Below are 18,386 nucleotides of genomic sequence, written 5' to 3' on the forward strand. Positions count from 1 at the left end.
GCAGCTACATGGTAACTACTATCCATAATGTAGATTTTAAGTAGTTACCACGTAGCTGATTAACCCAAACTTTTAATTTAAACTTTTTTTTTTTCAAAACGTCTATGAGAAAAATGAATGTAAAATTTACTTCCAGAACCAGAGCAGGTGGTCACTGTTGAGCTCTATAGCTTTAGTTAACTGCAATTCATCCTCTTAAGAGCAGCTATTGTGTGTACATGAACTGTTATAAAAAAATAAATTAAAAAAAAGTAATTAGCACTTAGCTTCAAAAATGTAATTTTGTTGAGCCATATCGTCCACTGAACTGAGCTTAAAGGTGCATTGTGTAATTTTTTCTGGTGGAAGATCCATCAAAAGATTTTCTGCATGGAGATGTTACTGATTTATTTTTCACAGTATAGTATGTAAACCTCTCTGTCTTCATGGAGACCAAACGAGACTAAGTTACAGGTCAGATCTGTGGAGAGGCAGCCCCACTTCCAGTCAGAAAGCCTGTTTTGCTGGGTATTTTTCAGCTATAAAACCATCTGTACTTTAATAAATGTAAGGCAGAGCTGTTTAATGTCATACTGTGGAACATTCCAGGCAGCACAATGACATATCCATAGAAACAAGCAGATGACGGACACCCAACCAAAAAGTTACATAGTGCACTTTTAAATAAATAAATACATGAATACATACATACATGCATACATAAATAAATAAATTAGATTCAGTTACACTTTTTTTCCCAATACTTATTTTGACAAATTTCACATAATACTACTTCAACAGTGTGCTAGTTGTCCTCTCTGTCCTGCTGTACACAGTATTCTCTAAATGGAAAATTCAACATGATTATAACAGTATCTGATGGCCGCCAAACACATGTATTATTCAGAGGCTGACAGTCCCATATAATGTGAGGGAAATGAGGCGCTGTGAGCACCTCAAGCCTTTAGAGAGGCTGAAACGCTCATGTCAGGATACTGTTGGTGTGAAAGCTATTTGCCTATGAAACTTTTTTTGTTGGGGGTCCATCATCTGCTTGTTTCTGTGGATATTGCTCTGCCCTGCCTGGAATGTTCCACAGCATGGCATTAAACACTGGAAACCCTATTCCTTATTTAACACTGTAAAAGTGCAGGCTGTATAATGTAATTGTTATGAAAACTGTTGTTTTTGTTTCATTGTTATTTAATTGTCTGCATGAACTAAAGCCTATAAATGTGCCAAATCTTTTATAACAGTCCAGTGCTACAGATGTTCTGTTCTTGTAGTTCATTGTCATAAACAGGAAAAGCCTGTGGCTTCAGGAAAGAGCACATAAAACAACTGTGATTTTACACCAATGCTTCTTTGAACCCCTCATGCATTACTATTGAGAGAGCCTTTCAGTGAAGTGACCTACAGCCAACCCAGCAGGACTTACTTACACATATACCCACGTGTACTCCTATATCCATATTTGAACTTGGTATTATAAAAAAAAAAAAAAAAAAAAAAAAAAAAAAAGCTCTTCCTTGGCACAGCTTGTTTTAAATGAAGCTTCAGACAGTCAGACACCTCACAATTCTGTATTTGCTTGTAAATACAACAATATACATAGAAACATATCAAGTGTTTGGCTCTATCTTTTAACCTTTTTAAGATTTATAGAGGGTGAAACGCTCCTGTCAGGATACTGTTGGTGTGAAACCTATTTGCCTATAAGTGGTCAGAAATGTTATGGAGATTTAAACATTACTAAATAAATAAATAAATATAATGCTGTTCTGTTCATATTTATTTAAAGTTTTAAGTAGTGTATGATACAGGCTTTCATAGAATTTATTAAAGGTGCACTATGTAACTTTTTGGTTGGAGGTCTGTCACCTGCTTTTCTGTGGATATTGCTCTGCCTGGAATGTTCCACAGTATGACATTAAACAGCTCTGCCTTACATTTATTCAATTGCAGATGATTTTATAGCTCAAAAATACCTAGAAAAACAACCTGACTGAGTGGTAATATGTATTCTTTTGTAATTATTTTTGTGTTGTGTACATCTATTTTAGTTGTATTGTTATTCTATTGGTTACATGTAATACAGCATTTAAAAGTGTGGCATAGCTTTTACAGTTGTGCTCACTGCTACAACTTTTCTGTTCTTGTAGTTCATTGTCAAAAGCAGGAAAATCCTGTGGCTTCCGGAAAAAGCACATGTAGAATAAATGATTTTACATGAATGCTTCTCATATCCTCTCATTAGTTCTGAGAAAGCTTCTCTCTGTGCAAGTGAAGTGACCTGCAGCCGACACAGCAGGACTCACAGTACCCATATCGATGATCATATCCATATTATTATTTATTATATTCAAAATTATTTATATCATATTATATTAAATATTTTTGTGAATATTTTAATGTTTTTTTTGTAATATTTAAAGGCCTTTTGACAGGCAAACAGCTCAAATAGCTGTTTTTTTTTTTTTTTTGTAATTACTTTTATTTTCATAATAATATTATTATTATTATTATTATTATTATTATTATTATTATTATTATTATTATTATTATTATATTATTATATATTATTATTATTATTATTATATTATTATTATTATTATTATTATTATTATTATTATTATTATTATTATTATTATTATTATTATTATATGTTATTTACTTATTTAAAAAAATCCTTCCCATAGTGCATCATAGGGATGTAACAATATTCAAATCTCTCGGTACGATAATATTAAGATATGCATTTCACAGTACGTTATTTATTGCAATATTTTGGAGAGGCTAAAATAATTGTAGATGGGACACGGTTTTGCTTTTAAAACACCATCACAAGATATTGGTGTGAATTATACTGTTATAATCCCATGTAAAAAAACATATCATAAAAAAACAAAAAAACAAACCATACCTCTCCATATTGTCTGCACTGAAATGAACCATGGGATATGTAGTTCCAGATGTTTATAAGCTGTTGCTACTATAAATTCATGCATTTAAGCAAAATAACTTGTAATTTGATATATTGTGACAGCCCACGATATTATTGTGAGACTTTTGACAATAAGATATCATGATATTTTGGTTATTGTTACATCCCTAGTACATACCATGTAGTACTACTTTGCCAACATGCTGGTTTGTCCCTGCTGCTCGCGCTCTAAACACAATAGTCAACCTGATTATAACACTCTGGTCTGATCTCCTCCAAACACGTGCATTATTCAGAGCCTGACAGAGCCATATTCTGTGAGGGAAATGAGCCCATGTGAGCACCTTAAGCCTGTCTGAGTGGCACTCTGCTGTCTGGTCCTGTCAAAACACCATCTCCCCACGCCCGCTAATAATAAAGATCATGAGAACCCAGAACGATCCGTGCTTCCGCTGTGTCAGTAATTCTCATTGTTAACGTCAACCAATCTTTTTTTTTTTTTTTTTTTTCTTTTTTATATGGACGGATTCCCAAACTAGGTATCCATAAAGTAGTCTCAATTTCTTAAGTGCATATGACGCATCAGACTAATTTTACTAAAATATTATTAATGCAATTATATTTAAGATTTTGCTAAGAATCTTCTATCTAATTTTTGTCAATTTTCTTGTTCAGTTTATAATTTTGCTTCCTGACTGAACACAGACAACAGAGATAATTCAGTAATCTTTCACAATAATGAAAGCCAAAACGTGAATGCTTAGTAAATTGCATAGTAGTTATGATTAGACTAATACAAATATATGACAACACATTTATTTTGTTAAACTGTTATTATTATTATTATTATCAGAAAATTGCCTTTTGGAACTGCCTTTTAGAAGAAATTTGTGTTGATAACATAGGCAGAGGAATTCTATTTTAGAACATAACACTATTTCCTGTATTTTTTTGTGGCGTGACCAGCCAGAACCACACACTTTTACGAAACTTTACAAAGACGAGTGGATCTGGAACCATATCTTGTTTCCCTGATTTCAGAGGGTGTGATCGCGTCAAAAACAAAAATGGTGGTTTACACATAAAAACAAGGAAAAAAGAGCATAAAGGACTGAGAAACAGAGTGGATTTTTACAGAATCAACAACCGGAGCGCCAAATTATTATTTATCTCAGGTAAAATGAGAGAAAGAAATAAGAAATTTAGTTCTGAATGCTACGAGAATAGGGGGTTTTCACGCTCCATTGTCTGGTCCCGGTCCCTTCTGGATTTGAAGAGAATGTAGAAGGGACTGGATGATCTTTTTTTTTCTCCACAAACTGAAAAAAAGAGGTAAAAACTATAATAAATACTGACCACAGGTACTATCCACCAAATCAAAACATAATTAGAAAAACCTTCAAGCCCGTGATGTGCTCTTTCTATATTGTTTCTATATGCTCTTCAGTGCCCCTCCAAGGATAAACTAGTCTCGAGAGTCCTCCGTGTATTTTTGCCCTATTGGGGGACAAGGTCAGACTGTTTACAATAGCATCGAGACACCTTTCTAATGCTTCCCAAGGACACTCTGATCTTTGCCACGACATTTCAACAGGATTCTGGGGGTCTGTTGTAAAGACGTAAATCTAGCGTGTGACATTAGCGGATGTCACGCTAAATAATGAACTTTACATTTATGACGAGCTGGTACAAGGTGTCTAATTTTGACATTTTAAAGTTTTATCTCGAGCGTCTAGTCTCTAAAGCCTTGTAAATACTGGCGATGGATACAAAGATTCCCTGTGCAGCGAAGAATACGAAGAGAGTGCTCACCAGAGATCCATAGACAGCGAGCTTAAGGGGTAAAAGCTTTAAATCACAGCCATTAGCACAGCAACATGACAAAAAATATTACAGTGATATTGATGCATCATATGGGGTTGCTTTTACAGTGGGGAGTTGCTTGTATCAGGCTGTATAGTTGGCGTGGAGGGAATTTGCAGAACCAACAAGATATAAGATTACAGCTGAATTTAAGGTGGTTAGAAATGATGGACAGATGTTAAAATATATGAACCTGTGCCCCAAGACATACGCGTTCAGATCTAATATTGTACTGATGCTGATTTATTCTTAATTACAGAAACAAGTTGAAATTATGATTTGGTCTTTTGGTTTTCAAGACGATTATCCAAGCAGAAAGCACATGGGTTGCCAGATTCAATGTTGTAATCCAGTTGGTTTAAACCTAACAGGACTCTCTGATCTGATTTGTAACTTGGTCTGGTTTGGTCTCCATGAAGACAGAAATGTTTAATATCATAATGTGAAACATTTTAGTCAATAACATTTCCATGGAAAAAAGGCATTTGATGGAATCTCCACCAGAAAAATTACACAATGCACCTTTAAGGAAACATTACATATTCCCTTTGTGATATGTATTTTTTTTAATTATTTTTGTGTGTGTACATGGGTCACTCAATGGGGTTGCCAGATTCAATACTGAAATCCATTTGGTTTAAACCTAATAGGACTCTCTGATCTGAATCTTCACTATTTATTATAATAATAAATAAATAAATAAATAAACAAACCTTTGTATGTGTCCTCTATCTGCAGGTTAAGGCACTGGAAACCCTGGTGCAGTTGTGATGGTAATTCCTTATTTAACACTGTAAAAGTGTAAAAGTGCAGGGTGCATAAAGTAATTGTTATGATAGAGATTGTTTTCGTTTCATTGTTATTTAATTGTCTGCATGAACTAAAGCCTATAAATGTGACAAATCTTTTAAAACAGTCCAGTGCTACAGATGTTCTGTTCTTGTAGTTCATTGTCATAAACAAGAAAAGCCTGTGGCTTCAGGAAAGAGCACATAAAACAACTGTGATTTTACACCAATGCTTCTTGGAACCCCTCATGCATTACTATTGAGAGAGCCTTTCAGTGAAGTGACCTACAGCCAACCCAGCAGGACACATATACCCACGTGTACTCACATATCTTGAATTTGATTTAAAAAATAAATAAATAAATAAATAAATAAAATCTCTTCCTTGGCACCACTTATTTTAAATGAAAGTCAAAATCCTCACATTTCTGTATTTGCTTTTGCATGTTCAAAGAGAAACATGTAAATTCAACGATATACATAGAAATATATCCTCAAAGTGTCTGGCTCTATTTTTTTCTTTTAACCTTCTTTGCTTTGGATTGGCTCAAAGTAAAATCATTGCCAACTTCTTATCTACCCAGATCCCCACATGCAAAAAGCCAATAGACTAGACATACTTGTAATTACCCACTAAACCCCAATAGTAGTCTCTTTTACAGGTAATTTTCCTTCAACTGAAAAACCCATTACATACTACTTCAAAGATCCAATAATATGACTTAAAGCACGAGGTCTAATGCATCTTGAACTGTTTCACACATGAATTGCTCAAATCTGCGCAAACCCCAAATCAATATGATATAAACAGACTTATGTGCTGACTGGAGAAGCCAGCGGAGGTCCATATTATTGAACAGGCTTACATGATCAGAGCAGGGGGAAATGCAAAGTGAAAATGCACCCAAATGAGACCAGTTTAAGCTATCTTCTGATCTGTGATAATGCAGTTTCCTCATCACAAACATACCTGGAGTTATGTTTTGTTTCATTCACACATGGTTAACACAAGTGCCGTAGTACTCGAGACTGTTTTTTTTTCATTCTTGGTCTCGTCTTGGACTCATTCGCGTTTGGACTCGGTCTTGTCTCGGTCTTCAAAGCGCTTCTTGTCTTGGTCTTGAAGGCACTTGGACTTGGTGCAAATAGATTTATAAAAACATTGATGTAAAGTGCCAAAATAACTGTAAAAAAAAAAAAAAGAAAAAAAAAGAAAATTATAAAGATGGTCTCGATTTAATCTCGATGGGCCATGGTCTTGGTCTCGATTCTCAGAGGTCTTGGTCTTGTCCTGGTCTCGGGACCCTCGGACAGGTCTTGGTCTGGACCACAACAATATTTAACCCACAAATCCTGCATATTTAGGCTGCATTCTTCTCTCCAACTGAAAACACTTTGTTCCACCTGGTAATAAAGTGCTCCAATGTGTTTCTAAACTGAATACACCTTCACTAGAAACATTTGGATAATTTCAGCCCTGGAATTGCTTATTTCTATTGAACTAAAAGTAAAAGGAGCTGTTAACTTGAAAACTACCACTACATGACATTATAAGGTGGAACAGAAACAGACTAATAATAAATGATTACTCATACAAAACACAATTCCAGCAAGGTTTTTTTCCGGAGGTAACAACATTCTAACAAGGCTCAAAGGTGCACTGTGTAACTTTTCTGGTGGACTGTCTTCATGGAGATGTTAATGCTTGGTCTGAAATGCCCTGATATGGCAATAGACGTATCCATCTTGCATTTACTCAGTAACATGTGTTTTTTATTCAATCCGTGGATTCTTACAGTGAGTGGGATCGCCTCTCCACTGATTTGACACGTAACTTGATCCTGTGACGTCACCGGCTGTCTCTGGAGAAATCATTAAGTATAATTAAGTTCAGTTCAGACTGTTCTTATCTGTGAAAGATAAGAACAATCAGAACCAGAGAGTAAAAGTGTGTGGCAAAATCAGATGGAGGATTTGGCCTCTGTGTGGAGACATCGGGTGCTCCAAAAGACTAAGGCCATACTGAGCTGGCCTAACGATGTACTGCGCTCACAGTTTGTGCAAATGCCCTCCTGGAAACGATATGTCACCCCACAACAAAAGACCAACCTCTACGCTAAATCATTTATTCCTTCAGCCATAAAGCTTTTAAATGGAAAGTTAATTTGTTATGTCCTTGATGCACTGAGGTTTGAACTGTACTTTTTGTATTGTATTGTGTTGTGTTACCAATATTAGATTTTATTTTCTTTATTTATGAATCGCGCACGGCCAGAGATGTGTGAACTAAACTGACCTTTGGAATTAATAAAGTTAATTGAATGATTGATTAAAGTTGAGCATTCTAGGCAACATCTTCATGCAGAGAAGCTGGAGACGGACCCTCCACCAAAAGTTACACAGTGCATCTTTAAAGCTCACAAGACTCAATTTTTGTAATGTGGGACCTTTAATATTTCTATCGACTGAGAGAAAACGCAATAGGGTGGTGCTCTTTACCACCACAGTATATGCCAGACACCGAGGAGCGGGCAAGCCGACAGTTATGAAGACTGATGAATGATGCAATGCCCCGGGCGGTTGCGGAGATGAGTTGCGATGTTGACAGCTAGATGGACCAAAATGCCCTCGTCTGGCATCCAAATGTTGTCTTGTATCTTCATTTACCAGTCCGTGGGAGAAGCATTTGAAGCCTACATTCAACCTGCTTCTATTGGAAATGTACCCCCCCCCCCATCTCCAAGCACAATACACGTGTGCATCTGCTCGCCACTGATAACACTATCCAAAAACTTTTCAGCTGATGCACAATAAAAGGATAAATCAATCTTGACTGAGCTTAAAGGAAACATCAAATGAAGAAAAAGCTGAATATTAAAGTGTCAGAAAAAAGACTGAGAATAAAAATACTCCCGTTGTTGAAATATTTGAGATATTCTAACCGTATGGCTTCTGGGTTCCATGAAGCTACAATTCACCTATACCGAATACTTTGACTGCCCTTACTTTGAATTGCTCTCTAGATTATTGTGACTGCAGTTTGGAATCTGCACAGAAGCAATTCAATATATTTTGGTTGTATTTTGGTTGGCAATTCATTTCCAGTATGAATGCATCTGTGTGAACATCATAAGAAAGTGCTTAAAGGTTTCCTATGAAGCTTTCTGGTTACCGCTGGCAACCATCTTCTCTCTACGGAAATGTATTATTATTGCTTAGCCCGGAATGTTTCATTTTATCTAACTTGAGTGTGTCCAATTATAGGTGTTTTTATTGCTCAAAAATACTGTGAAAAACATGTATTCTTACCCGGCGTGACCTGTACCATGGCTGTGGAACATTCCAGGCAAAGAAATAACATTTTTATTGATACAAGCAGGTGGCGGACTCTTCATCAGAAAAAAATTACATTGTGCACCTTTAAGAATTATTAATAAGGATGTGTGCATGCTTTATTATGTCTTGCGTCTGCTCCTCTGCTAAGTATTTATTAAATCATTGATCTAATCTCTAATGTAGCATTCTGTTTTTACCATGTGCCAAAAGGACTTATGTTATGCAAAATTGACTCTTGTGAGCTTTTAAATGGTAAATGGTACGGTGCCATGTTATAATTGTTACCTCTTCAAAAACATACCTCAAGTTGTGTTTTGTTTCATTCACATCTTTAAATAATTCTTTGTTATTGATCTGTCTACCTCTACAAAGCTAAAAATGCTCAAAAATAGGTAGGTTTCATGTTATGTTCAGCACCAATGGGCAGTTACAGGGCTGAAATTATCCATATTATTCTAGTAAACAGTGGAGCACTTCCTGTATTGCCACATGACATCACAAGGTGGAACGGTGTTTTCTGTTTGAAAGAAGAACTCAGCCTACATAAGCAGGATTTTTGTGTCTGAATGAAATAAAACAACTCCACGTGCTGTATGTTTTTGATGAGGATGCAACATTACAACATAGATCAGAAAATAGCACAATATGGACCCTTTAAAACTTGGCAGGAGCTGCATGACTACTACCACTAGTTGGAGTCGTGAGCTTGCTTATCGCTTCACATTTATTGACGTCCTTTTAGGGTGAGTGGCAAAATTCCTTTGGGTGCTGTTAGCATATTGTCATTGATTGGATGGGACTTGTATTGCCTCCGGGGAGTGTCCTAGTAGTCTATAGTGAATTGTAATTCAGAGCTTGGCACCTCTGTCTTCACGCTGTGCTTCCATGTGACCCAGATACTATTGACAAATCATATGGAATGGTCACGCGTTCTTATATCAGCCTTAAAAGTGCAGCGCTTGTTCCATCATTTCAATTAGGCGATGGAATTCGATTTATCATCACAGGATTCAGTGAATGTGCCATGTACATTTAAATCCCTGTAGTAAATCTGGATCCACAGGTTGTTTTGACAGTGTCTGCCCTTCTAACCAATGCCATAACTTGGCAACACAGTGTTTACTTTTCATCCCTATAAAACAACAGTGCACCTATCTCTCATATGGCGCCCCTGAGCATTTTAATCCGCACTTTGTCTCCATCGTCTATCCAAATGAAACGTGGTGTGTCATGGGACATTGCTCCTATGCGACAATCAGCCCGAGGCCACTATCACACTTATTATTTCTCCCTGCTCTGGTCCTGCACGGGCGCATAAGGGGAGGTCGGTAGGTGGCAGTCGTGTCCTACTCGCATGGGAGGAATCTCTCTCTAAATCTCACACGGATGCACAGACGCGCGCTTTTGGCAACGATTTCCATTTGATTTTTTTCGCTATTAGAAAAAACTGACCGATGGATAAAAGGGAAAATCTATACGTTTCATATGATGCTGGGGCTTTGAATTGAAGTTGAAGACTGGGGAAAAAAAGGCGAGTGAAGACTGCCTCCAGTCCCACTGCAGTGAGTGACGGACCGGTCTGACTCGAGGAGAGGTGCTTGTCAGTGGGAGGTAACCTACATGATGGTCCCTTCGTGCACTTATCAATTCCGCGTCCGTCCTCTGCTGCTGCCGGAGCTTTGGAGTGTCTATAGAAGCGGGCTATAGCGCGCAGAGGCTGCTCTGTACCGCGCACCGGAGGATGCTGTCCGTGCGTTGGACACCAGAAGAGGGTCATTTGCGATCACATCTCTGTTGAAGCGGCTTTAACACACACTGCGGACGACGAGGGGAAGGTAAACGGAGCTCCTTCGCCGTGTTTGTGGATAGAAAAGGAGCTTTACGTTCGCCACGGTGCTGGATAACGCAGCATTTGGAGCGCACCAGCAACGAGATGTGAACTATAGGATCTAGACGGACTTCAGGGAGATCTATACGAGGAAACGTGTAACAATTGGGCCATGCTGTGAGGCTTTTTGGAGATACGCGTTGGATTTTCCGCGTAACCTTTTTTTCACATGGTTTGGATGAAAGAAAGAAATGATCCACAACTTTATTACGGTAATATCAGGATCAGATAGTGGGTGTTTTACGCATGGACTTTCACAGGTAAAGGAAAGCTATTTGCTGTGCGCACTGGGTTGTGACGTGAAATCTAATCACTGATGCCATGAAGAATTAAAGTTGCACATTACAAAGACCTGGTCGCTAACATAATGTGCATCCGCTAGTCTCCTAATAACTTTGACTGCGCTGGTCGTTTGCGTCTTTCTCGGCTGAAAAAGGACGCTGCATTGTGACACCACCAAATTCTTTCACTTGATTCCCCTTTTGGCTCGAAGCTTCGCTGGTTTTGGGGAGTTTTTTCCCCCTTTCACTGTGTGGCACTTGTGGGTTCCTCCCGTGAAAAGCGGAATGCGTTGTGATCTCTAAGAGTTATTAGCCAGCCATCTAAACTGTTTCTGTGGATTACATACGGCGAGGAAAACACGATGCATTTGACGAAAATCTATCGGTACGGATTCAGCAAAATTGCCTGAAAATTGCGGATGTCTTTTTTTCTTTCTTTCTTTTTTTTCAATGCCGTTTTGGGGGGGGAGGAGAAGGAGAGGCATCGTCCACCGTCTTAAAAACCCGGATCCTGCTCACGTCCCCGTCTCCATGAACAAGTAAGTTAGTGTTTAAATGTAATAAGGGAGCCACTCTGAAGCTTTTCTGTGAAATTATTGTGAACTGGCAGTTTTTCATTCGGTTTTATTAACGTGGTCTAAATGAAGTGTACGTGTTGCTTTTGGGTTTGTCCCTATCTCTTTGGTCTTACCGAAATATGTCAAATTACGCATGGATTTAAAGAGAAGGAACAGACGCGCGTACTCGTGTGGTTCTGCTTGCCTTTGCCGCGCGCCCTTGAGAGCGCGGGCAGCAGGCTTACTACCTCAGATAGAAAGAGTATTGCTTTTTATCCTCTGCAAATATAGGAGTAAGGCTTTCATGTGTGAGACTTTCTATAGCTATAATGTTAAACTGCACACACCTTATTTTCTCATCCACAATCTTTGAATCAGCCTTATGCAGCACGTGTACATGTGTGCTACAATAATGCTTCAGTATATTTTGTGGAAAGTATGAAATATTTAGACCTTCAATTTAGAATTCAAGGATGCAACTGCCATCCCATGCGCCCACAGTGCCAGACTGCTCTGTGTGTGTGTGTGTTTAGAAAGTCCTTAGTTCTCACACAAACCGCTAGTACCCTGGCTCTGTAGCCTTGAAGGGAGCTGTCCTTCTGATGTGGTGCTGAAATGGAAATGTGCTCCTTTTGCACTACTTTGCTCTGTCCTCAACAGTGAAAAGACCTTCCTCTAAAATGCAGTCTGTGTCAGTGTCAAAGCAACTATTGGATCAGTGATAGCCAACAGGTAGATACATACAGTTCATTTTTGATATGAGAATGTATCCTTCAACGGCAAACCATTGTAATTTGTCTCATTTTATAAAGGGGTTTTAATAGTAGTTAGTATTTATTGTAGAGGGGATGCAAATGGTCATTGAGCCACTGACTTTGAGTAGAGACTTTGATTCTTGTACGATTAAACCTGGTTTTGTTCTTGCACAAAGAGTAACTTGTATATCTGTGGTTAGATGTATTATTGCTTTGCTCTGGGTCTTTTTCTTGAATACTTTCATTAAAATATGACTAAATGCAGTTTGTTTCCTACCACATATTAAGAAAAACATTAACATTTGGTGGCAGTACATGCATACTGACAACATCGTCTTTAGTATATCCATGTAATATATACCCAATGAGAAAAAAACACTAAATTTTAACATTAAAATCATCGTTCTGCGTCCAGGGAATGCATTTTAGAAGCAGCTTTGAATTCTTTACAGATATGTGTCAGGTTAAGCTCCTCTGCAGAATCCATCACTTTTACTTGGTCGCAAAGGTTAATGCAAACTTGTCATCATTGCTTTTGGTGTCAGTGCCAGAGAAACTTCTTAAAAACACGCATCTGTCATGCTGCTGCTGTTCCTCCATTGGCGGTGCAGACATAAATAGAACCTGCTGCCACTCTAACGCTAAAAATCAAAATAAATCACCTCCCTTCTTAGTTATAGTGAAAACCCTGGCATCCCTCATCCCCGAGAGAAAAGCTGTGGCTATGATGGAGTCACGTCACCTTGGGGAGACAAATTTGACTGCTGGTTTTATGTTTAGGCCTGGCGTGATAGATCCTCCCTACATATTCCCATGATTGTGGTTGTTTGTTGGCAAGCAGAGTGGGGTGATTCATTGTAATAAGCCCAGGGACTGCTCCACCTCCCTGTTCAACACAAAGCCCTCTATAAGGACAGGTGTATTTTGAAAAGGGTCAAATCAAGTAAAGACTCCGAAAAATCAATTTGTGCATCAATGCCTGTTTATTCCAATGTGCTACGGTGCAAAAAGAAAAGTCTAGTTGAAGTTAAAATGACCTGAATCAAAACTGCATTGTGAAACTTTTCTTTTGGAGGGCCCTTCAAATGCTTTATTATTACTTTGTCTGAAATGTTTCACAGTATGGGATTAAACATTTTTATCTTCATGAAGACCCAACCAGACCAAGTTACCATACCAAGTCACGGCAACCCCGTTCACAGTCAGAATGTGTGTTTTTCTAAGTATTTCTCCAGTAATAGCTGGGTTTCACGTGACGTCACAGGGCTACGGTTGTCAGTGCGCAAAATCAGATGGAGGGCAGGAAGTGAACTGACTGGAGGAAGCTTGTGAAACACTGTTGCGTCTTTGTCTGGAAAATGTCTATGTGTTGTGTAGTTTACGGCTGTGCCAATCTTTCTAACCGAGAGAAGGAAAAGCGTTTTTTTTAGAGTACCGAAGAGAGTCATCCACAAAGGTCAGAAATGGGAAAAGTTGACAGAACAACCATAAAAAGTGGATTACAAACCTACATTTGCGGTCAGGAGGAGCAGAATCCGCAAATGCTCGTGTCTGCAGTGACCACTTCGTCAAAGGTATGTTACAAAGCTAAATTGTTTTTTGTGGTTTACCTAAACATTAACGAAACATTAACGACTAACGGCTAACGACATTTGTTGACATTAAATAGTTCAGATAGAGGTTACTGCTGATGCACTGCAGTTTTTTCCATAACAGTCTATACACATAAAATAAGAGAAACACTCACCCTGGCGAAGACCAAACGATCATCATCATGAAGGTGTTTCGCACCAAGGTTGTGGACCCATCCACTGACAAAAAAAGTTATATGCCTCCAAACTTTTGTACACCTTCATCTGTTGTCTGGTGTAGAACGATGTCTGTAGAACTAGGTAGTTCGTGATATCCACTGCCTTGATTGTTGGCAAATCTTTTACTTCACTCATTTTCATAAGATGGGGTCACGTCCAATATATTTGTCAATTAACTGCTCGCACCTTTGCCTTGCTACTGGCTCTAAATCCTTACAATAAGAACTCTTCTCCATATCTGTATTCTCCAAAGCTGTGTTTGTCGTGTTAGTCTTCACTTCCTGCCCTCCACCTGAAATTCGTGCATCATCATGATCACGTTACCGAAACCCTCTTATTGAATAAATATAAGATACATTTGTTTAATGTTATATTGTGGAACATTTGTAACGCTCGAGCAATGAAATATTCATAGAAACCAGCAGGTGATGGACCCCCAACCAAAAAGTTAAACAGTGCACCTCTAAATCTTATTATACGGCCAAAAAAATAACCAAAAACTTCCAAGTAGTGCAAAGAAAATGTACACATGATCAATACTGACCCTCCAAAAATATTCTCCCATCTTTCATATACTGAGCAATAAGTCAATATAGTAATTATCGTGACAGGTTTTCTAACAAAGACTTTCTTCCTAGTTTCCCGAAGCAGTGGATTTGAGCAGGTGCAATGGGACCTTTGCGCTTCTCTGTGCTCATACAAAGAACCAACTCGCAACTCAACTACCAGGCATCCATCTTACATCCAGTTTTGTCAGCTATTGTTGTCGAACCTATCTGCTGAAAATCAACCACAGCCACCATGACAGAAAATTAATGAAGTTGTCAGATGGAAAAGGGCAGGACTGCGATGGGGTGCCAGGGTCTTGTAAGGCGACAGCCAGTATATCTCTACCCCTCCTCTCTCCCCGAGCTTTTGTCATTCCCACCAGGCTCAGTTCAGATCAGGGACAGCACTGCAAACAGCGCATCTAGGCAAGTTAAAAAGCTGAAATTAAGATCAGTTTACTGTATTTGAGTAGATTCAACTTGACAAGTAAACTTATCTAACAATGGAAGAAGTGTATTTTTCTTAATTAAAGCAAATTTAGATGTAGTTTCTTATTTTAAAAGGTGCATTGCGTAGACTTTTCTCCATTATTACTTTGTCTGGGATGGTTCACAGTTCAGCATTAAACCTAAAAATCTTCACAGGAGACCAAACCAGACCAAGTTACAGGTCAGATCCGTGGAAAGGCAATCCCGTTCTTAGTCAGAATGCTTGTTTTTCTAGATATTTTTGAGCTATAAAACCACCTGTAATTGAATAAATGTAAGGTAGAGCTGTTTAATGTTATACTGTGGAACATTCCAGGCAGAGTAATAACATATCCATGGAAACAAGCAAGTGACAGACCCCCAACCAAAAAGTTACATAGTGCACCTTTAAGTGCAAAGAGTGTAGAAAGCAAGATGAATTTTCATATTCTAAGTACACTAGGGAAAAAAAACAAACAAAAAAAAAAACAATATCTAGGTAAGTTTAAATGACTTAGATTAAGAACATTTTACTTCTATCTATCTATTCTATCTTCAAGCAACATTCAATTTTGTTTCTTATCTTAAGTGCAAAAAGTTTCTTTTTTTTTGTATTTATTTATTTGTATTTATTATTATTATTATTTGTTTTTATTTTAAGTGTAGAAAAATGTATTTTCATATGTATTTTCATATTTCATAAGTACAATGGGGAAAAAAAGAAAAAAGAAAAGAAACTATATCTAGGTAAGTTAAAAATACTTAAATTGAATAAGTGTGGTTTTCTTAATTCAAGCAACATTCAATTTTGTTTATTTTAAGTGCAAAAAAGTTGTTATTTCTTCTTATTTTAAGTGTAGCAAGATGTATTTTCATATTTTAAGCACAAAAAGTCTTGCTCCATTGGCAGATCATTTTACTTGCCAAGTGAAACTGACTCAAATCGTGATAAAACTTTATTAATTCAAGTAATTTTAACTTGCTTAGATTTTGTTTTTTGCAGTGTACAAAAAGTCTCATTCCACTGGTAGATCATTTTACTTGCCAAGTGAAATTTACTCAAATCATGATTAAAGAGAAATCGTAATTCAAGTAATCTTACCTTGGCTCGATTTCAGTTTATGCAGTGCAGTACTTTGTGGCGTATAATACAATTAGCATCCACTTCTTCCACTAGCACAGACCTGTATCAATAATGGAGCCAGCCTGTACGTTTTCATCTTCTCTGGGGTATTAGCTGTCCAAAGGGGTTTCATTCAATGGAACAGAGAAGTGTTATAGTGATCCTTTATCTGGTCCGGGGGCCTTTGTGTTGGGAACTAGCTGTGCAACGCTGGAGGTCGAAAGCATGAGTCAGTGAGCTAAGAAAAAAACAAACAAACAGGTACAGAAGTTATTTGGGAGTTTCTTGGATATGAAACACAGGCATAGCAAACTTAATAGAAAGGCTGCAGGGTGGGCCACTGAGAAACTGCAGAATTAAGTTGAGGTAAGAATCAGGTCTACAATATTTCCCCAGTCTATTTGTGTGTTTGGATGTAAGGCTGGGCAATGTGACAAAAGCAAAACAAGAAAATAATCTCACAGACGTTCCTGAACAGTTCCTGAGACAATTAAAATGATGCCATTTGACATAAAGTAAACTGAAATGACTGAATCTCGATCTTCAGTCATTTTTGATTAAAGGTGCTGGGTCTGGTCAAGAGGTAACGGAGGGAAACAGGGGCCGATGTTTTACATTCAAATAGCTCTTATTCAGAAACTAGAGGGACTATTGAAATAAGTAAGGTATTAAAATGTAGGAAAGAGTTAACACTCCAACAGGGTAAAGTTAAACCTGCAATATTCTTTCAGGTTATTGACAAAAATTAAAAAACCCATGTCAGGTAACGGAGGGAATGAAATATGCAGCACTTTTTGGGCAATAAATACAAACAGTGATGAGATTTTTTATGAAGAAAGGTCATGGTAACGGAGGGAAAAGTAACGGAGGGAAACTTGTGCAAGCAAGTAGAAGGTGCATGATTTTGCATAATTTGCCAGCTTTTTTCTTCCAAATACTTTAATATTACTTCAAAATGAAAGGAAACTATTTCTATAAAATATGTCAGTCCTTCCAAGCAAATTTTTATAATTTTAAATAATTATTTTTTTTTATCATGTACCTTCATCAACAGGTCAAAGATCGAATAACATAAGATATGATGAAATACATCCATTTATTTACATGATTTGCAGGTCTTTGAAATTTGGGAAATAATTTTTGTTCCATGTTTCATACATGGTCTGTTTAAAACGTATGTAACTTTAGAACCAAAAATTGTATAGAAAAAAGGTAAACAGTTTCATAAACTAGAGTACATATGCTATCTGTTGAATACATTTTTATATCAGATGCATTAACTTGAATTTTTGGCCTTGCTGTTTACTTCTGCTTGATCGGGCCCTGCTGTACTGTTACACCCAACGTGACCCCTTGTCCTAATTGAGATTCACAGCCAGCTAAACTCTCTCTTCCTCCAAGGAACAGGCAGGTGTTGTCTTTGACCAGGATTTAATGCAAAAAAGTGTGAAACTGTAACAAAATACAAAAAAAGTATTCAGAAGGCTGTAAAATAAATTCTGTACATCAAAGCTACTATCCAGACAACCAAATAGTTAATGCTGGCTGAAAAGTAATCTCAAAATATGTCTATAAATTGCCACAAACTATAACAAAGTGCTATGGTTACCATTCATTTTTAACATAAACTTACTCATATTGCCGCTCAAAGGGCTGGAAATGAGGAGATGGCTTCAGATAGAACAACAAAACCAAAACACATGTGGACTGATCGGCATTATCAAGCTACTTGTTTTCCTTCTGGTCACCTACTGGCTAAATATATTATCAAAATCACAACTAGCGCCCCCTAGCAGGCTGGAAGAACACAACAACAAAACAGTTCCAATACAGGTGCGCTGTGTAACTTTCTGAGTGGAGGGTCAGCCACCGTGACGATGTTGTTTCTTTGCCTTGAATTTTTCACAGTATGATATTAAACTTATCAATTTCCATGGAGACAAACACTATGCCAATTCACAGGTCGGATTTGTGGAGAGGTGGGCCCACTTACAGTAGAATGCATATTTTTCAAAGTATTGTTTCATTGTAAAACATCTATAATT

At 37.6% G+C, this 18,386-nt stretch overlaps 1 long non-coding RNA gene across 1 annotated transcript; it reads right to left on the reverse strand.

The window, feature by feature from the left end:
* Window positions 1-13,419: 13,419 nt before the first annotated feature.
* Window positions 13,420-18,077, reverse strand: LOC129409480 (uncharacterized). Its single transcript, XR_008632429.1, has 3 exons — window positions 17,975-18,077; window positions 16,321-16,579; window positions 13,420-15,172 (listed from the first exon to the last, which is right to left on the reverse strand). It is a non-coding gene; the product is annotated as an uncharacterized LOC129409480 (long non-coding RNA).
* Window positions 18,078-18,386: the final 309 nt, after the last annotated feature.

This window comes from Boleophthalmus pectinirostris, unplaced genomic scaffold (assembly GCF_026225935.1).
Source record: "Boleophthalmus pectinirostris isolate CB_2022bp ecotype Guang Dong unplaced genomic scaffold, ASM2622593v1 HiC_scaffold_2, whole genome shotgun sequence".
In the NCBI taxonomy this organism is placed as follows: domain Eukaryota; kingdom Metazoa; phylum Chordata; class Actinopteri; order Gobiiformes; family Gobiidae; genus Boleophthalmus; species Boleophthalmus pectinirostris.